This window comes from Crinia signifera, chromosome 1 (genome assembly GCF_055691185.1).
Source record: "Crinia signifera chromosome 1, ASM5569118v1, whole genome shotgun sequence".
NCBI classification, from domain to species: domain Eukaryota; kingdom Metazoa; phylum Chordata; class Amphibia; order Anura; family Myobatrachidae; genus Crinia; species Crinia signifera.
Genome location: NC_139217.1, coordinates 440,029,434 through 440,049,080, shown reverse-complemented (window position 1 = coordinate 440,049,080; position 19,647 = coordinate 440,029,434). Strand labels below are relative to the sequence as shown.

The 19,647-nt window shown below is 46.0% G+C and overlaps 1 protein-coding gene and 19 non-coding genes across 20 annotated transcripts in view; all 20 read right to left on the bottom strand.

Moving 5' to 3' along the window:
- The window catches only part of SLC38A9 (solute carrier family 38 member 9), a 174,826-nt gene that overhangs the window by 75,842 nt on the left and 79,337 nt on the right, over positions 1–19,647 (bottom strand). The gene's annotated exons all lie outside the window — the stretch shown is intronic.
- LOC146043072 (U1 spliceosomal RNA) lies at positions 892–1,055 on the bottom strand. The gene has a single exon (XR_014464111.1). It is a non-coding gene; the product is annotated as a U1 spliceosomal RNA (small nuclear RNA).
- Positions 1,564–1,727, bottom strand: LOC146043066 (U1 spliceosomal RNA). Its single transcript, XR_014464110.1, has one exon. It is a non-coding gene; the product is annotated as a U1 spliceosomal RNA (small nuclear RNA).
- LOC146044382 (U1 spliceosomal RNA) lies at positions 2,933–3,096 on the bottom strand. The gene has a single exon (XR_014464880.1). It is a non-coding gene; the product is annotated as a U1 spliceosomal RNA (small nuclear RNA).
- Positions 3,605–3,768, bottom strand: LOC146043060 (U1 spliceosomal RNA). The gene has a single exon (XR_014464109.1). It is a non-coding gene; the product is annotated as a U1 spliceosomal RNA (small nuclear RNA).
- Positions 4,979–5,142, bottom strand: LOC146043058 (U1 spliceosomal RNA). The gene has a single exon (XR_014464106.1). It is a non-coding gene; the product is annotated as a U1 spliceosomal RNA (small nuclear RNA).
- LOC146043053 (U1 spliceosomal RNA) lies at positions 5,651–5,814 on the bottom strand. The gene has a single exon (XR_014464102.1). It is a non-coding gene; the product is annotated as a U1 spliceosomal RNA (small nuclear RNA).
- On the bottom strand, positions 7,025–7,188 carry LOC146043047 (U1 spliceosomal RNA). The gene has a single exon (XR_014464101.1). It is a non-coding gene; the product is annotated as a U1 spliceosomal RNA (small nuclear RNA).
- LOC146043346 (U1 spliceosomal RNA) lies at positions 7,697–7,860 on the bottom strand. The gene has a single exon (XR_014464345.1). It is a non-coding gene; the product is annotated as a U1 spliceosomal RNA (small nuclear RNA).
- LOC146043041 (U1 spliceosomal RNA) lies at positions 9,071–9,234 on the bottom strand. The gene has a single exon (XR_014464100.1). It is a non-coding gene; the product is annotated as a U1 spliceosomal RNA (small nuclear RNA).
- On the bottom strand, positions 9,743–9,906 carry LOC146043036 (U1 spliceosomal RNA). The gene has a single exon (XR_014464098.1). It is a non-coding gene; the product is annotated as a U1 spliceosomal RNA (small nuclear RNA).
- Positions 11,117–11,280, bottom strand: LOC146043031 (U1 spliceosomal RNA). Its single transcript, XR_014464096.1, has one exon. It is a non-coding gene; the product is annotated as a U1 spliceosomal RNA (small nuclear RNA).
- On the bottom strand, positions 11,789–11,952 carry LOC146043024 (U1 spliceosomal RNA). The gene has a single exon (XR_014464095.1). It is a non-coding gene; the product is annotated as a U1 spliceosomal RNA (small nuclear RNA).
- Positions 13,163–13,326, bottom strand: LOC146043018 (U1 spliceosomal RNA). The gene has a single exon (XR_014464093.1). It is a non-coding gene; the product is annotated as a U1 spliceosomal RNA (small nuclear RNA).
- LOC146043014 (U1 spliceosomal RNA) lies at positions 13,835–13,998 on the bottom strand. The gene has a single exon (XR_014464091.1). It is a non-coding gene; the product is annotated as a U1 spliceosomal RNA (small nuclear RNA).
- Positions 15,209–15,372, bottom strand: LOC146043010 (U1 spliceosomal RNA). Its single transcript, XR_014464090.1, has one exon. It is a non-coding gene; the product is annotated as a U1 spliceosomal RNA (small nuclear RNA).
- Positions 15,881–16,044, bottom strand: LOC146043006 (U1 spliceosomal RNA). The gene has a single exon (XR_014464088.1). It is a non-coding gene; the product is annotated as a U1 spliceosomal RNA (small nuclear RNA).
- On the bottom strand, positions 17,255–17,418 carry LOC146043001 (U1 spliceosomal RNA). Its single transcript, XR_014464087.1, has one exon. It is a non-coding gene; the product is annotated as a U1 spliceosomal RNA (small nuclear RNA).
- LOC146042997 (U1 spliceosomal RNA) lies at positions 17,927–18,090 on the bottom strand. Its single transcript, XR_014464086.1, has one exon. It is a non-coding gene; the product is annotated as a U1 spliceosomal RNA (small nuclear RNA).
- On the bottom strand, positions 19,301–19,464 carry LOC146042994 (U1 spliceosomal RNA). Its single transcript, XR_014464085.1, has one exon. It is a non-coding gene; the product is annotated as a U1 spliceosomal RNA (small nuclear RNA).

The window sequence follows — 19,647 nt, the reverse complement described above, 5'->3', positions numbered from 1 at the left end:
CTCGATGGGTTCTTGAATTGTACAATAAAGTATAAAGGCAGATTTACGTTTAACCCCCTCATTGCAGAGTTTCTCTCATACACGCACTGAAATATGTACTGATGTTTTCACCCGTCCAACATCAATATTAATGATTTTTTTAAGTTTGTTTTGTTTTGCCCATCTCCAACCCTGGCGGCACTCACCCAAACTATAGTTAGTTTTTAGGGGTTTTTTCGTTCAAAAGATTTTGAAATTAGTAAAAAAACAAAGTCAATTGTCTTTTTAACACGCCAAAAGTTGTTTCGCCCAAATGGCCCCAAAAAAGTATTTTGTATTGAAATGTCAAGAAAGTGAACCAAAAGCAAATGTCGTTTTCCCCTTCACCCCCACATCTTATAAGCACCATAAACAAATATTTTGTGTATCTTGTTTTGCCATTAATCCCATGGCCCAAAATTTGCCCTTGAAATGAAATGCTCTTTCTTCCAATTGTCGCTGTCTCAATTTGAACGCTTACTATGTGTAGGAAGACTACAGCCGTCCGACAAGGCCTACCATTTTACAACTTAGACAAGCCACTGCATTAAATGAGGGCCAACACTTTTTTTTCTGTCTTCTTTAAACCTGACACAAGATGGGAAGAGGCCGTTGAAAAGCTGGAAGCCTACTTCGCAAAGCAAGTGTGGGTCTGTAGTGACCTCTATTGGTTGTATATGCAAAGCACACTATAAGGCACCAAAAAATCAAGAAAGCATATACAGCCAGCAGAAAGGAGAAGAGATCAGAACAGAACGCAGAATGGAAGGTAGAAGTGCATCTTCAAGGGTGCAATGGGAGGAGTTGCAGAGTAGGGAAGGTTGATTGATGAAGAAAAAAACCATAATGGAGCTGACTTTTACCAGAGTTGATCAGGGGATAGCGCGAACGCAGTCCCCCACTACCACAAATTATGCAGTCGAGTTTCCCGCATTTGGGGAAATCGCAGGGGTCAACACACCCGGAGTGCAATGGGTGAGCCTCGCCCTGGGTGAACCACCTTCGTGATCATGGTATCTCCCCTGCCAGGTAAGTATGAGTTGGACTAGGTCTCAGGAAGGCCACTGCTCGGGCACATCCCTGTCGGGTGAAGGAGGTTTGTTTACATGAGGCAGCAGAAGTGAACTCCCGGCTGGGGACAAAATACTGCAGGGAGGCCACGTTGACGTGGTAAGGCTGAAGGGTGACTATTCCTGAAGCACCCCCAAACTATACCCACAACTAGTGCAAATCATTCCCAGAGCACACTGCAGCAGACGGATTTGCATATTGTGATGTCATTCAAGCAGTCGGCATGAAACAGCTGGAGGCCTACTTTGAAATGCAAGTGAGTGTGGGTCCTGCAGCGACCTCTAATGGTTTTATTTGCAAAGCACACTACAAGGCACAAGAACAGTAAAAACATGGAAACATATGCGGCAAGCACACAGGAGAAGATATGAGAACAGAACGTAGAGTAAAAGGAAATAGCGCAGTTAAAGGGGTGCATGGAAAGGATTATGACTGAGGGAAAGAAACAAAAAGCTGACTTTTACCAGAGTTGATCAGGGGATAGCGCGAACGCAGTCCCCCACTACCACAAATTATGCAGTCGAGTTTCCCGCATTTGGGGAAATCGCAGGGGTCAACACACCCGGAGTGCAATGGGTGAGCCTCGCCCTGGGTGAACCACCTTCGTGATCATGGTATCTCCCCTGCCAGGTAAGTATGAGTTGGACTAGGTCTCAGGAAGGCCACTGCTCGGGCACATCCCTGTCGGGTGAAGGAGGTTTGTTTACATGAGGCAGCAGAAGTGAAGTCCCGGCTGGGGACAAAATACTGCAGGAAGGCCACGTTGACTTGGTAAGGCTGAATGGTGACTATTCCTGAAGCACCCCCAAACTATACCCACAACTAGTGCAAATCATTCCCATAGCACACTGCAGCAGACGGATTTGCATACCGTGATGTCATTTAAACAGTCGGTCAGAATTGGCTGCGGCCCTCATCTCCATATGAAAACTGACAGGCAGTGCACCGGCCCTATGTCTCGATGGGTTCTTGAATTGTACAATAAAGTATAAAGGCAGATTTACGTTTAACCCCCTCATTGCAGAGTTTCTCTCATACACGCACTGAAATATGTACTGATGTTTTCACCCGTCCAACATCAATATTAATGATTTTTTTAAGTTTGTTTTGCCCGTCTCCAACCCTGGCGGCACTCACCCAAACTATAGTTAGTTTTTAGGGGGTTTTTCGTTCAAAAGATTTTGAAATTAGTAAAAAAACAAAGTCAATTGTCTTTTTAACACGCCAAAAGTTGTTTCGCCCAAATGGCCCCAAAAAAGTATTTTGTATTGAAATGTCAAGAAAGTGAACCAAAAGCAAATGTCGTTTTCCCCTTCACCCCCACATCTTATAAGCACCATAAACAAATATTTTGTGTATCTTGTTTTGCCATTAATCCCATGGCCCAAAATTTGCCCTTGAAATGAAATGCTCTTTCTTCCAATTGTCGCTGTCTCAATTTGAACGCTTACTATGTGTAGGAAGACTACAGCCGTCCGACAAGGCCTACCATTTTACAACTTAGACAAGCCACTGCATTAAATGAGGGCCAACACTTTTTTTTCTGTCTTCTTTAAACCTGACACAAGATGGGAAGAGGCCGTTGAAAAGCTGGAAGCCTACTTCGCAAAGCAAGTGTGGGTCTGTAGTGACCTCTATTGGTTGTATATGCAAAGCACACTATAAGGCACCAAAAAATCAAGAAAGCATATACAGCCAGCAGAAAGGAGAAGAGATCAGAACAGAACGCAGAATGGAAGGTAGAAGTGCATCTTCAAGGGTGCAATGGGAGGAGTTGCAGAGTAGGGAAGGTTGATTGATGAAGAAAAAAACCATAATGGAGCTGACTTTTACCAGAGTTGATCAGGGGATAGCGCGAACGCAGTCCCCCACTACCACAAATTATGCAGTCGAGTTTCCTGCATTTGGGGAAATCGCAGGGGTCAACACACCCGGAGTGCAATGGGTGAGCCTCGCCCTGGGTGAACCACCTTCGTGATCATGGTATCTCCCCTGCCAGGTAAGTATGAGTTGGACTAGGTCTCAGGAAGGCCACTGCTCGGGCACATCCCTGTCGGGTGAAGGAGGTTTGTTTACATGAGGCAGCAGAAGTGAACTCCCGGCTGGGGACAAAATACTGCAGGGAGGCCACGTTGACGTGGTAAGGCTGAAGGGTGACTATTCCTGAAGCACCCCCAAACTATACCCACAACTAGTGCAAATCATTCCCAGAGCACACTGCAGCAGACGGATTTGCATATTGTGATGTCATTCAAGCAGTCGGCATGAAACAGCTGGAGGCCTACTTTGAAATGCAAGTGAGTGTGGGTCCTGCAGCAACCTCTAATGGTTTTATTTGCAAAGCACACTACAAGGCACAAGAACAGTAAAAACATGGAAACATATGCGGCAAGCACACAGGAGAAGATATGAGAACAGAACGTAGAGTAAAAGGAAATAGCGCAGTTAAAGGGGTGCATGGAAAGGATTATGACTGAGGGAAAGAAACAAAAAGCTGACTTTTACCAGAGTTGATCAGGGGATAGCGCGAACGCAGTCCCCCACTACCACAAATTATGCAGTCGAGTTTCCCGCATTTGGGGAAATCGCAGGGGTCAACACACCCGGAGTGCAATGGGTGAGCCTCGCCCTGGGTGAACCACCTTCGTGATCATGGTATCTCCCCTGCCAGGTAAGTATGAGTTGGACTAGGTCTCAGGAAGGCCACTGCTCGGGCACATCCCTGTTGGGTGAAGGAGGTTTGTTTACATGAGGCAGCAGAAGTGAAGTCCCGGCTGGGGACAAAATACTGCAGGAAGGCCACGTTGACTTGGTAAGGCTGAATGGTGACTATTCCTGAAGCACCCCCAAACTATACCCACAACTAGTGCAAATCATTCCCATAGCACACTGCAGCAGACGGATTTGCATACCGTGATGTCATTTAAACAGTCGGTCAGAATTGGCTGCGGCCCTCATCTCCATATGAAAACTGACAGGCAGTGCACCGGCCCTATGTCTCGATGGGTTCTTGAATGGTACAATAAAGTATAAAGGCAGATTTACGTTTAACCCCCTCATTGCAGAGTTTCTCTCATACACGCACTGAAATATGTACTGATGTTTTCACCCGTCCAACATCAATATTAATGATTTTTTTAAGTTTGTTTTGTTTTGCCCGTCTCCAACCCTGGCGGCACTCACCCAAACTATAGTTAGTTTTTAGGGGGTTTTTCGTTCAAAAGATTTTGAAATTAGTAAAAAAACAAAGTCAATTGTCTTTTTAACACGCCAAAAGTTGTTTCGCCCAAATGGCCCCAAAAAAGTATTTTGTATTGAAATGTCAAGAAAGTGAACCAAAAGCAAATGTCGTTTTCCCCTTCACCCCCACATCTTATAAGCACCATAAACAAATATTTTGTGTATCTTGTTTTGCCATTAATCCCATGGCCCAAAATTTGCCCTTGAAATGAAATGCTCTTTCTTCCAATTGTCGCTGTCTCAATTTGAACGCTTACTATGTGTAGGAAGACTACAGCCGTCCGACAAGGCCTACCATTTTACAACTTAGACAAGCCACTGCATTAAATGAGGGCCAACACTTTTTTTTCTGTCTTCTTTAAACCTGACACAAGATGGGAAGAGGCCGTTGAAAAGCTGGAAGCCTACTTCGCAAAGCAAGTGTGGGTCTGTAGTGACCTCTATTGGTTGTATATGCAAAGCACACTATAAGGCACCAAAAAATCAAGAAAGCATATACAGCCAGCAGAAAGGAGAAGAGATCAGAACAGAACGCAGAATGGAAGGTAGAAGTGCATCTTCAAGGGTGCAATGGGAGGAGTTGCAGAGTAGGGAAGGTTGATTGATGAAGAAAAAAACCATAATGGAGCTGACTTTTACCAGAGTTGATCAGGGGATAGCGCGAACGCAGTCCCCCACTACCACAAATTATGCAGTCGAGTTTCCCGCATTTGGGGAAATCGCAGGGGTCAACACACCCGGAGTGCAATGGGTGAGCCTCGCCCTGGGTGAACCACCTTCGTGATCATGGTATCTCCCCTGCCAGGTAAGTATGAGTTGGACTAGGTCTCAGGAAGGCCACTGCTCGGGCACATCCCTGTCGGGTGAAGGAGGTTTGTTTACATGAGGCAGCAGAAGTGAACTCCCGGCTGGGGACAAAATACTGCAGGGAGGCCACGTTGACGTGGTAAGGCTGAAGGGTGACTATTTCTGAAGCACCCCCAAACTATACCCACAACTAGTGCAAATCATTCCCAGAGCACACTGCAGCAGACGGATTTGCATATTGTGATGTCATTCAAGCAGTCGGCATGAAACAGCTGGAGGCCTACTTTGAAATGCAAGTGAGTGTGGGTCCTGCAGCGACCTCTAATGGTTTTATTTGCAAAGCACACTACAAGGCACAAGAACAGTAAAAACATGGAAACATATGCGGCAAGCACACAGGAGAAGATATGAGAACAGAACGTAGAGTAAAAGGAAATAGCGCAGTTAAAGGGGTGCATGGAAAGGATTATGACTGAGGGAAAGAAACAAAAAGCTGACTTTTACCAGAGTTGATCAGGGGATAGCGCGAACGCAGTCCCCCACTACCACAAATTATGCAGTCGAGTTTCCCGCATTTGGGGAAATCGCAGGGGTCAACACACCCGGAGTGCAATGGGTGAGCCTCGCCCTGGGTGAACCACCTTCGTGATCATGGTATCTCCCCTGCCAGGTAAGTATGAGTTGGACTAGGTCTCAGGAAGGCCACTGCTCGGGCACATCCCTGTCGGGTGAAGGAGGTTTGTTTACATGAGGCAGCAGAAGTGAAGTCCCGGCTGGGGACAAAATACTGCAGGAAGGCCACGTTGACTTGGTAAGGCTGAATGGTGACTATTCCTGAAGCACCCCCAAACTATACCCACAACTAGTGCAAATCATTCCCATAGCACACTGCAGCAGACGGATTTGCATACCGTGATGTCATTTAAACAGTCGGTCAGAATTGGCTGCGGCCCTCATCTCCATATGAAAACTGACAGGCAGTGCACCGGCCCTATGTCTCGATGGGTTCTTGAATTGTACAATAAAGTATAAAGGCAGATTTACGTTTAACCCCCTCATTGCAGAGTTTCTCTCATACACGCACTGAAATATGTACTGATGTTTTCACCCGTCCAACATCAATATTAATGATTTTTTTAAGTTTGTTTTGTTTTGCCCATCTCCAACCCTGGCGGCACTCACCCAAACTATAGTTAGTTTTTAGGGGGTTTTTCGTTCAAAAGATTTTGAAATTAGTAAAAAAACAAAGTCAATTGTCTTTTTAACACGCCAAAAGTTGTTTCGCCCAAATGGCCCCAAAAAAGTATTTTGTATTGAAATGTCAAGAAAGTGAACCAAAAGCAAATGTCGTTTTCCCCTTCACCCCCACATCTTATAAGCACCATAAACAAATATTTTGTGTATCTTGTTTTGCCATTAATCCCATGGCCCAAAATTTGCCCTTGAAATGAAATGCTCTTTCTTCCAATTGTCGCTGTCTCAATTTGAACGCTTACTATGTGTAGGAAGACTACAGCCGTCCGACAAGGCCTACCATTTTACAACTTAGACAAGCCACTGCATTAAATGAGGGCCAACACTTTTTTTTCTGTCTTCTTTAAACCTGACACAAGATGGGAAGAGGCCGTTGAAAAGCTGGAAGCCTACTTCGCAAAGCAAGTGTGGGTCTGTAGTGACCTCTATTGGTTGTATATGCAAAGCACACTATAAGGCACCAAAAAATCAAGAAAGCATATACAGCCAGCAGAAAGGAGAAGAGATCAGAACAGAACGCAGAATGGAAGGTAGAAGTGCATCTTCAAGGGTGCAATGGGAGGAGTTGCAGAGTAGGGAAGGTTGATTGATGAAGAAAAAAACCATAATGGAGCTGACTTTTACCAGAGTTGATCAGGGGATAGCGCGAACGCAGTCCCCCACTACCACAAATTATGCAGTCGAGTTTCCCGCATTTGGGGAAATCGCAGGGGTCAACACACCCGGAGTGCAATGGGTGAGCCTCGCCCTGGGTGAACCACCTTCGTGATCATGGTATCTCCCCTGCCAGGTAAGTATGAGTTGGACTAGGTCTCAGGAAGGCCACTGCTCGGGCACATCCCTGTCGGGTGAAGGAGGTTTGTTTACATGAGGCAGCAGAAGTGAACTCCCGGCTGGGGACAAAATACTGCAGGGAGGCCACGTTGACGTGGTAAGGCTGAAGGGTGACTATTCCTGAAGCACCCCCAAACTATACCCACAACTAGTGCAAATCATTCCCAGAGCACACTGCAGCAGACGGATTTGCATATTGTGATGTCATTCAAGCAGTCGACATGAAACAGCTGGAGGCCTACTTTGAAATGCAAGTGAGTGTGGGTCCTGCAGCGACCTCTAATGGTTTTATTTGCAAAGCACACTACAAGGCACAAGAACAGTAAAAACATGGAAACATATGCGGCAAGCACACAGGAGAAGATATGAGAACAGAACGTAGAGTAAAAGGAAATAGCGCAGTTAAAGGGGTGCATGGAAAGGATTATGACTGAGGGAAAGAAACAAAAAGCTGACTTTTACCAGAGTTGATCAGGGGATAGCGCGAACGCAGTCCCCCACTACCACAAATTATGCAGTCGAGTTTCCCGCATTTGGGGAAATCGCAGGGGACAACACACCCAGAGTGCAATGGGTGAGCCTCGCCCTGGGTGAACCACCTTCGTGATCATGGTATCTCCCCTGCCAGGTAAGTATGAGTTGGACTAGGTCTCAGGAAGGCCACTGCTCGGGCACATCCCTGTCGGGTGAAGGAGGTTTGTTTACATGAGGCAGCAGAAGTGAAGTCCCGGCTGGGGACAAAATACTGCAGGAAGGCCACGTTGACTTGGTAAGGCTGAATGGTGACTATTCCTGAAGCACCCCCAAACTATACCCACAACTAGTGCAAATCATTCCCATAGCACACTGCAGCAGACGGATTTGCATACCGTGATGTCATTTAAACAGTCGGTCAGAATTGGCTGCGGCCCTCATCTCCATATGAAAACTGACAGGCAGTGCACCGGCCCTATGTCTCGATGGGTTCTTGAATTGTACAATAAAGTATAAAGGCAGATTTACGTTTAACCCCCTCATTGCAGAGTTTCTCTCATACACGCACTGAAATATGTACTGATGTTTTCACCCGTCCAACATCAATATTAATGATTTTTTTAAGTTTGTTTTGTTTTGCCCATCTCCAACCCTGGCGGCACTCACCCAAACTATAGTTAGTTTTTAGGGGGTTTTTCGTTCAAAAGATTTTGAAATTAGTAAAAAAACAAAGTCAATTGTCTTTTTAACACGCCAAAAGTTGTTTCGCCCAAATGGCCCCAAAAAAGTATTTTGTATTGAAATGTCAAGAAAGTGAACCAAAAGCAAATGTCGTTTTCCCCTTCACCCCCACATCTTATAAGCACCATAAACAAATATTTTGTGTATCTTGTTTTGCCATTAATCCCATGGCCCAAAATTTGCCCTTGAAATGAAATGCTCTTTCTTCCAATTGTCGCTGTCTCAATTTGAACGCTTACTATGTGTAGGAAGACTACAGCCGTCCGACAAGGCCTACCATTTTACAACTTAGACAAGCCACTGCATTAAATGAGGGCCAACACTTTTTTTTCTGTCTTCTTTAAACCTGACACAAGATGGGAAGAGGCCGTTGAAAAGCTGGAAGCCTACTTCGCAAAGCAAGTGTGGGTCTGTAGTGACCTCTATTGGTTGTATATGCAAAGCACACTATAAGGCACCAAAAAATCAAGAAAGCATATACAGCCAGCAGAAAGGAGAAGAGATCAGAACAGAACGCAGAATGGAAGGTAGAAGTGCATCTTCAAGGGTGCAATGGGAGGAGTTGCAGAGTAGGGAAGGTTGATTGATGAAGAAAAAAACCATAATGGAGCTGACTTTTACCAGAGTTGATCAGGGGATAGCGCGAACGCAGTCCCCCACTACCACAAATTATGCAGTCGAGTTTCCCGCATTTGGGGAAATCGCAGGGGTCAACACACCCGGAGTGCAATGGGTGAGCCTCGCCCTGGGTGAACCACCTTCGTGATCATGGTATCTCCCCTGCCAGGTAAGTATGAGTTGGACTAGGTCTCAGGAAGGCCACTGCTCGGGCACATCCCTGTCGGGTGAAGGAGGTTTGTTTACATGAGGCAGCAGAAGTGAACTCCCGGCTGGGGACAAAATACTGCAGGGAGGCCACGTTGACGTGGTAAGGCTGAAGGGTGACTATTCCTGAAGCACCCCCAAACTATACCCACAACTAGTGCAAATCATTCCCAGAGCACACTGCAGCAGACGGATTTGCATATTGTGATGTCATTCAAGCAGTCGGCATGAAACAGCTGGAGGCCTACTTTGAAATGCAAGTGAGTGTGGGTCCTGCAGCGACCTCTAATGGTTTTATTTGCAAAGCACACTACAAGGCACAAGAACAGTAAAAACATGGAAACATATGCGGCAAGCACACAGGAGAAGATATGAGAACAGAACGTAGAGTAAAAGGAAATAGCGCAGTTAAAGGGGTGCATGGAAAGGATTATGACTGAGGGAAAGAAACAAAAAGCTGACTTTTACCAGAGTTGATCAGGGGATAGCGCGAACGCAGTCCCCCACTACCACAAATTATGCAGTCGAGTTTCCCGCATTTGGGGAAATCGCAGGGGTCAACACACCCGGAGTGCAATGGGTGAGCCTCGCCCTGGGTGAACCACCTTCGTGATCATGGTATCTCCCCTGCCAGGTAAGTATGAGTTGGACTAGGTCTCAGGAAGGCCACTGCTCGGGCACATCCCTGTCGGGTGAAGGAGGTTTGTTTACATGAGGCAGCAGAAGTGAAGTCCCGGCTGGGGACAAAATACTGCAGGAAGGCCACGTTGACTTGGTAAGGCTGAATGGTGACTATTCCTGAAGCACCCCCAAACTATACCCACAACTAGTGCAAATCATTCCCATAGCACACTGCAGCAGACGGATTTGCATACCGTGATGTCATTTAAACAGTCGGTCAGAATTGGCTGCGGCCCTCATCTCCATATGAAAACTGACAGGCAGTGCACCGGCCCTATGTCTCGATGGGTTCTTGAATTGTACAATAAAGTATAAAGGCAGATTTACGTTTAACCCCCTCATTGCAGAGTTTCTCTCATACACGCACTGAAATATGTACTGATGTTTTCACCCGTCCAACATCAATATTAATGATTTTTTTAAGTTTGTTTTGTTTTGCCCATCTCCAACCCTGGCGGCACTCACCCAAACTATAGTTAGTTTTTAGGGGGTTTTTCGTTCAAAAGATTTTGAAATTAGTAAAAAAACAAAGTCAATTGTCTTTTTAACACGCCAAAAGTTGTTTCGCCCAAATGGCCCCAAAAAAGTATTTTGTATTGAAATGTCAAGAAAGTGAACCAAAAGCAAATGTCGTTTTCCCCTTCACCCCCACATCTTATAAGCACCATAAACAAATATTTTGTGTATCTTGTTTTGCCATTAATCCCATGGCCCAAAATTTGCCCTTGAAATGAAATGCTCTTTCTTCCAATTGTCGCTGTCTCAATTTGAACGCTTACTATGTGTAGGAAGACTACAGCCGTCCGACAAGGCCTACCATTTTACAACTTAGACAAGCCACTGCATTAAATGAGGGCCAACACTTTTTTTTCTGTCTTCTTTAAACCTGACACAAGATGGGAAGAGGCCGTTGAAAAGCTGGAAGCCTACTTCGCAAAGCAAGTGTGGGTCTGTAGTGACCTCTATTGGTTGTATATGCAAAGCACACTATAAGGCACCAAAAAATCAAGAAAGCATATACAGCCAGCAGAAAGGAGAAGAGATCAGAACAGAACGCAGAATGGAAGGTAGAAGTGCATCTTCAAGGGTGCAATGGGAGGAGTTGCAGAGTAGGGAAGGTTGATTGATGAAGAAAAAAACCATAATGGAGCTGACTTTTACCAGAGTTGATCAGGGGATAGCGCGAACGCAGTCCCCCACTACCACAAATTATGCAGTCGAGTTTCCCGCATTTGGGGAAATCGCAGGGGTCAACACACCCGGAGTGCAATGGGTGAGCCTCGCCCTGGGTGAACCACCTTCGTGATCATGGTATCTCCCCTGCCAGGTAAGTATGAGTTGGACTAGGTCTCAGGAAGGCCACTGCTCGGGCACATCCCTGTCGGGTGAAGGAGGTTTGTTTACATGAGGCAGCAGAAGTGAACTCCCGGCTGGGGACAAAATACTGCAGGGAGGCCACGTTGACGTGGTAAGGCTGAAGGGTGACTATTCCTGAAGCACCCCCAAACTATACCCACAACTAGTGCAAATCATTCCCAGAGCACACTGCAGCAGACGGATTTGCATATTGTGATGTCATTCAAGCAGTCGGCATGAAACAGCTGGAGGCCTACTTTGAAATGCAAGTGAGTGTGGGTCCTGCAGCGACCTCTAATGGTTTTATTTGCAAAGCACACTACAAGGCACAAGAACAGTAAAAACATGGAAACATATGCGGCAAGCACACAGGAGAAGATATGAGAACAGAACGTAGAGTAAAAGGAAATAGCGCAGTTAAAGGGGTGCATGGAAAGGATTATGACTGAGGGAAAGAAACAAAAAGCTGACTTTTACCAGAGTTGATCAGGGGATAGCGCGAACGCAGTCCCCCACTACCACAAATTATGCAGTCGAGTTTCCCGCATTTGGGGAAATCGCAGGGGTCAACACACCCGGAGTGCAATGGGTGAGCCTCGCCCTGGGTGAACCACCTTCGTGATCATGGTATCTCCCCTGCCAGGTAAGTATGAGTTGGACTAGGTCTCAGGAAGGCCACTGCTCGGGCACATCCCTGTCGGGTGAAGGAGGTTTGTTTACATGAGGCAGCAGAAGTGAAGTCCCGGCTGGGGACAAAATACTGCAGGAAGGCCACGTTGACTTGGTAAGGCTGAATGGTGACTATTCCTGAAGCACCCCCAAACTATACCCACAACTAGTGCAAATCATTCCCATAGCACACTGCAGCAGACGGATTTGCATACCGTGATGTCATTTAAACAGTCGGTCAGAATTGGCTGCGGCCCTCATCTCCATATGAAAACTGACAGGCAGTGCACCGGCCCTATGTCTCGATGGGTTCTTGAATTGTACAATAAAGTATAAAGGCAGATTTACGTTTAACCCCCTCATTGCAGAGTTTCTCTCATACACGCACTGAAATATGTACTGATGTTTTCACCCGTCCAACATCAATATTAATGATTTTTTTAAGTTTGTTTTGTTTTGCCCATCTCCAACCCTGGCGGCACTCACCCAAACTATAGTTAGTTTTTAGGGGGTTTTTCGTTCAAAAGATTTTGAAATTAGTAAAAAAACAAAGTCAATTGTCTTTTTAACACGCCAAAAGTTGTTTCGCCCAAATGGCCCCAAAAAAGTATTTTGTATTGAAATGTCAAGAAAGTGAACCAAAAGCAAATGTCGTTTTCCCCTTCACCCCCACATCTTATAAGCACCATAAACAAATATTTTGTGTATCTTGTTTTGCCATTAATCCCATGGCCCAAAATTTGCCCTTGAAATGAAATGCTCTTTCTTCCAATTGTCGCTGTCTCAATTTGAACGCTTACTATGTGTAGGAAGACTACAGCCGTCCGACAAGGCCTACCATTTTACAACTTAGACAAGCCACTGCATTAAATGAGGGCCAACACTTTTTTTTCTGTCTTCTTTAAACCTGACACAAGATGGGAAGAGGCCGTTGAAAAGCTGGAAGCCTACTTCGCAAAGCAAGTGTGGGTCTGTAGTGACCTCTATTGGTTGTATATGCAAAGCACACTATAAGGCACCAAAAAATCAAGAAAGCATATACAGCCAGCAGAAAGGAGAAGAGATCAGAACAGAACGCAGAATGGAAGGTAGAAGTGCATCTTCAAGGGTGCAATGGGAGGAGTTGCAGAGTAGGGAAGGTTGATTGATGAAGAAAAAAACCATAATGGAGCTGACTTTTACCAGAGTTGATCAGGGGATAGCGCGAACGCAGTCCCCCACTACCACAAATTATGCAGTCGAGTTTCCCGCATTTGGGGAAATCGCAGGGGTCAACACACCCGGAGTGCAATGGGTGAGCCTCGCCCTGGGTGAACCACCTTCGTGATCATGGTATCTCCCCTGCCAGGTAAGTATGAGTTGGACTAGGTCTCAGGAAGGCCACTGCTCGGGCACATCCCTGTCGGGTGAAGGAGGTTTGTTTACATGAGGCAGCAGAAGTGAACTCCCGGCTGGGGACAAAATACTGCAGGGAGGCCACGTTGACGTGGTAAGGCTGAAGGGTGACTATTCCTGAAGCACCCCCAAACTATACCCACAACTAGTGCAAATCATTCCCAGAGCACACTGCAGCAGACGGATTTGCATATTGTGATGTCATTCAAGCAGTCGGCATGAAACAGCTGGAGGCCTACTTTGAAATGCAAGTGAGTGTGGGTCCTGCAGCGACCTCTAATGGTTTTATTTGCAAAGCACACTACAAGGCACAAGAACAGTAAAAACATGGAAACATATGCGGCAAGCACACAGGAGAAGATATGAGAACAGAACGTAGAGTAAAAGGAAATAGCGCAGTTAAAGGGGTGCATGGAAAGGATTATGACTGAGGGAAAGAAACAAAAAGCTGACTTTTACCAGAGTTGATCAGGGGATAGCGCGAACGCAGTCCCCCACTACCACAAATTATGCAGTCGAGTTTCCCGCATTTGGGGAAATCGCAGGGGTCAACACACCCGGAGTGCAATGGGTGAGCCTCGCCCTGGGTGAACCACCTTCGTGATCATGGTATCTCCCCTGCCAGGTAAGTATGAGTTGGACTAGGTCTCAGGAAGGCCACTGCTCGGGCACATCCCTGTCGGGTGAAGGAGGTTTGTTTACATGAGGCAGCAGAAGTGAAGTCCCGGCTGGGGACAAAATACTGCAGGAAGGCCACGTTGACTTGGTAAGGCTGAATGGTGACTATTCCTGAAGCACCCCCAAACTATACCCACAACTAGTGCAAATCATTCCCATAGCACACTGCAGCAGACGGATTTGCATACCGTGATGTCATTTAAACAGTCGGTCAGAATTGGCTGCGGCCCTCATCTCCATATGAAAACTGACAGGCAGTGCACCGGCCCTATGTCTCGATGGGTTCTTGAATTGTACAATAAAGTATAAAGGCAGATTTACGTTTAACCCCCTCATTGCAGAGTTTCTCTCATACACGCACTGAAATATGTACTGATGTTTTCACCCGTCCAACATCAATATTAATGATTTTTTTAAGTTTGTTTTGTTTTGCCCATCTCCAACCCTGGCGGCACTCACCCAAACTATAGTTAGTTTTTAGGGGGTTTTTCGTTCAAAAGATTTTGAAATTAGTAAAAAAACAAAGTCAATTGTCTTTTTAACACGCCAAAAGTTGTTTCGCCCAAATGGCCCCAAAAAAGTATTTTGTATTGAAATGTCAAGAAAGTGAACCAAAAGCAAATGTCGTTTTCCCCTTCACCCCCACATCTTATAAGCACCATAAACAAATATTTTGTGTATCTTGTTTTGCCATTAATCCCATGGCCCAAAATTTGCCCTTGAAATGAAATGCTCTTTCTTCCAATTGTCGCTGTCTCAATTTGAACGCTTACTATGTGTAGGAAGACTACAGCCGTCCGACAAGGCCTACCATTTTACAACTTAGACAAGCCACTGCATTAAATGAGGGCCAACACTTTTTTTTCTGTCTTCTTTAAACCTGACACAAGATGGGAAGAGGCCGTTGAAAAGCTGGAAGCCTACTTCGCAAAGCAAGTGTGGGTCTGTAGTGACCTCTATTGGTTGTATATGCAAAGCACACTATAAGGCACCAAAAAATCAAGAAAGCATATACAGCCAGCAGAAAGGAGAAGAGATCAGAACAGAACGCAGAATGGAAGGTAGAAGTGCATCTTCAAGGGTGCAATGGGAGGAGTTGCAGAGTAGGGAAGGTTGATTGATGAAGAAAAAAACCATAATGGAGCTGACTTTTACCAGAGTTGATCAGGGGATAGCGCGAACGCAGTCCCCCACTACCACAAATTATGCAGTCGAGTTTCCCGCATTTGGGGAAATCGCAGGGGTCAACACACCCGGAGTGCAATGGGTGAGCCTCGCCCTGGGTGAACCACCTTCGTGATCATGGTATCTCCCCTGCCAGGTAAGTATGAGTTGGACTAGGTCTCAGGAAGGCCACTGCTCGGGCACATCCCTGTCGGGTGAAGGAGGTTTGTTTACATGAGGCAGCAGAAGTGAACTCCCGGCTGGGGACAAAATACTGCAGGGAGGCCACGTTGACGTGGTAAGGCTGAAGGGTGACTATTCCTGAAGCACCCCCAAACTATACCCACAACTAGTGCAAATCATTCCCAGAGCACACTGCAGCAGACGGATTTGCATATTGTGATGTCATTCAAGCAGTCGGCATGAAACAGCTGGAGGCCTACTTTGAAATGCAAGTGAGTGTGGGTCCTGCAGCGACCTCTAATGGTTTTATTTGCAAAGCACACTACAAGGCACAAGAACAGTAAAAACATGGAAACATATGCGGCAAGCACACAGGAGAAGATATGAGAACAGAACGTAGAGTAAAAGGAAATAGCGCAGTTAAAGGGGTGCATGGAAAGGATTATGACTGAGGGAAAGAAACAAAAAGCTGACTTTTACCAGAGTTGATCAGGGGATAGCGCGAACGCAGTCCCCCACTACCACAAATTATGCAGTCGAGTTTCCCGCATTTGGGGAAATCGCAGGGGTCAACACACCCGGAGTGCAATGGGTGAGCCTCGCCCTGGGTGAACCACCTTCGTGATCATGGTATCTCCCCTGCCAGGTAAGTATGAGTTGGACTAGGTCTCAGGAAGGCCACTGCTCGGGCACATCCCTGTCGGGTGAAGGAGGTTTGTTTACATGAGGCAGCAGAAGTGAAGTCCCGGCTGGGGACAAAATACTGCAGGAAGGCCACGTTGACTTGGTAAGGCTGAATGGTGACTATTCCTGAAGCACCCCCAAACTATACCCACAACTAGTGCAAATCATTCCCATAGCACACTGCAGCAGACGGATTTGCATACCGTGATGTCATTTAAACAGTCGGTCAGAATTGGCTGCGGCCCTCATCTCCATATGAAAACTGACAGGCAGTGCACCGGCCCTATGTCTCGATGGGTTCTTGAATTGTACAATAAAGTATAAAGGCAGATTTACGTTTAACCCCCTCATTGCAGAGTTTCTCTCATACACGCACTGAAATATGTACTGATGTTTTCACCCGTCCAACATCAATATTAATGATTTTTTTAAGTTTGTTTTGTTTTGCCCATCTCCAACCCTGGCGGCACTCACCCAAACTATAGTTAGTTTTTAGGGGGTTTTTCGTTCAAAAGATTTTGAAATTAGTAAAAAAACAAAGTCAATTGTCTTTTTAACACGCCAAAAGTTGTTTCGCCCAAATGGCCCCAAAAAAGTATTTTGTATTGAAATGTCAAGAAAGTGAACCAAAAGCAAATGTCGTTTTCCCCTTCACCCCCACATCTTATAAGCACCATAAACAAATATTTTGTGTATCTTGTTTTGCCATTAATCCCATGGCCCAAAATTTGCCCTTGAAATGAAATGCTCTTTCTTCCAATTGTCGCTGTCTCAATTTGAACGCTTACTATGTGTAGGAAGACTACAGCCGTCCGACAAGGCCTACCATTTTACAACTTAGACAAGCCACTGCATTAAATGAGGGCCAACACTTTTTTTTCTGTCTTCTTTAAACCTGACACAAGATGGGAAGAGGCCGTTGAAAAGCTGGAAGCCTACTTCGCAAAGCAAGTGTGGGTCTGTAGTGACCTCTATTGGTTGTATATGCAAAGCACACTATAAGGCACCAAAAAATCAAGAAAGCATATACAGCCAGCAGAAAGGAGAAGAGATCAGAACAGAACGCAGAATGGAAGGTAGAAGTGCATCTTCAAGGGTGCAATGGGAGGAGTTGCAGAGTAGGGAAGGTTGATTGATGAAGAAAAAAACCATAATGGAGCTGACTTTTACCAGAGTTGATCAGGGGATAGCGCGAACGCAGTCCCCCACTACCACAAATTATGCAGTCGAGTTTCCCGCATTTGGGGAAATCGCAGGGGTCAACACACCCGGAGTGCAATGGGTGAGCCTCGCCCTGGGTGAACCACCTTCGTGATCATGGTATCTCCCCTGCCAGGTAAGTATGAGTTGGACTAGGTCTCAGGAAGGCCACTGCTCGGGCACATCCCTGTCGGGTGAAGGAGGTTTGTTTACATGAGGCAGCAGAAGTGAACTCCCGGCTGGGGACAAAATACTGCAGGGAGGCCACGTTGACGTGGTAAGGCTGAAGGGTGACTATTCCTGAAGCACCCCCAAACTATACCCACAACTAGTGCAAATCATTCCCAGAGCACACTGCAGCAGACGGATTTGCATATTGTGATGTCATTCAAGCAGTCGGCATGAAACAGCTGGAGGCCTACTTTGAAATGCAAGTGAGTGTGGGTCCTGCAGCGACCTCTAATGGTTTTATTTGCAAAGCACACTACAAGGCACAAGAACAGTAAAAACATGGAAACATATGCGGCAAGCACACAGGAGAAGATATGAGAACAGAACGTAGAGTAAAAGGAAATAGCGCAGTTAAAGGGGTGCATGGAAAGGATTATGACTGAGGGAAAGAAACAAAAAGCTGACTTTTACCAGAGTTGATCAGGGGATAGCGCGAACGCAGTCCCCCACTACCACAAATTATGCAGTCGAGTTTCCCGCATTTGGGGAAATCGCAGGGGTCAACACACCCGGAGTGCAATGGGTGAGCCTCGCCCTGGGTGAACCACCTTCGTGATCATGGTATCTCCCCTGCCAGGTAAGTATGAGTTGGACTAGGTCTCAGGAAGGCCACTGCTCGGGCACATCCCTGTCGGGTGAAGGAGGTTTGTTTACATGAGGCAGCAGAAGTGAAGTCCCGGCTGGGGACAAAATACTGCAGGAAGGCCACGTTGACTTGGTAAGGCTGAATGGTGACTATTCCTGAAGCACCCCCAAACTATACCCACAACTAGTGCAAATCATTCCCATAGCACACTGCAGCAGACGGATTTGCATACCGTGATGTCATTTAAACAGTCGGTCAGAATTGGCTGCGGCCCTCATCTCCATATGAAAACTGACAGGCAGTGCACCGGCCCTATGTCTCGATGGGTTCTTGAATTGTACAATAAAGTATAAAGGCAGATTTACGTTTAACCCCCTCATTGCAGAGTTTCTCTCATACACGCACTGAAATATGTACTGATGTTTTCACCCGTCCAACATCAATATTAATGATTTTTTTAAGTTTGTTTTGTTTTGCCCATCTCCAACCCTGGCGGCACTCACCCAAACTATAGTTAGTTTTTAGGGGGTTTTTCGTTCAAAAGATTTTGAAATTAGTAAAAAAACAAAGTCAATTGTCTTTTTAACACGCCAAAAGTTGTTTCGCCCAAATGGCCCCAAAAAAGTATTTTGTATTGAAATGTCAAGAAAGTGAACCAAAAGCAAATGTCGTTTTCCCCTTCACCCCCACATCTTATAAGCACCATAAACAAATATTTTGTGTATCTTGTTTTGCCATTAATCCCATGGCCCAAAATTTGCCCTTGAAATGAAATGCTCTTTCTTCCAATTGTCGCTGTCTCAATTTGAACGCTTACTATGTGTAGGAAGACTACAGCCGTCCGACAAGGCCTACCATTTTACAACTTAGACAAGCCACTGCATTAAATGAGGGCCAACACTTTTTTTTCTGTCTTCTTTAAACCTGACACAAGATGGGAAGAGGCCGTTGAAAAGCTGGAAGCCTACTTCGCAAAGCAAGTGTGGGTCTGTAGTGACCTCTATTGGTTGTATATGCAAAGCACACTATAAGGCACCAAAAAATCAAGAAAGCATATACAGCCAGCAGAAAGGAGAAGAGATCAGAACAGAACGCAGAATGGAAGGTAGAAGTGCATCTTCAAGGGTGCAATGGGAGGAGTTGCAGAGTAGGGAAGGTTGATTGATGAAGAAAAAAACCATAATGGAGCTGACTTTTACCAGAGTTGATCAGGGGATAGCGCGAACGCAGTCCCCCACTACCACAAATTATGCAGTCGAGTTTCCCGCATTTGGGGAAATCGCAGGGGTCAACACACCCGGAGTGCAATGGGTGAGCCTCGCCCTGGGTGAACCACCTTCGTGATCATGGTATCTCCCCTGCCAGGTAAGTATGAGTTGGACTAGGTCTCAGGAAGGCCACTGCTCGGGCACATCCCTGTCGGGTGAAGGAGGTTTGTTTACATGAGGCAGCAGAAGTGAACTCCCGGCTGGGGACAAAATACTGCAGGGAGGCCACGTTGACGTGGTAAGGCTGAAGGGTGACTATTCCTGAAGCACCCCCAAACTATACCCACA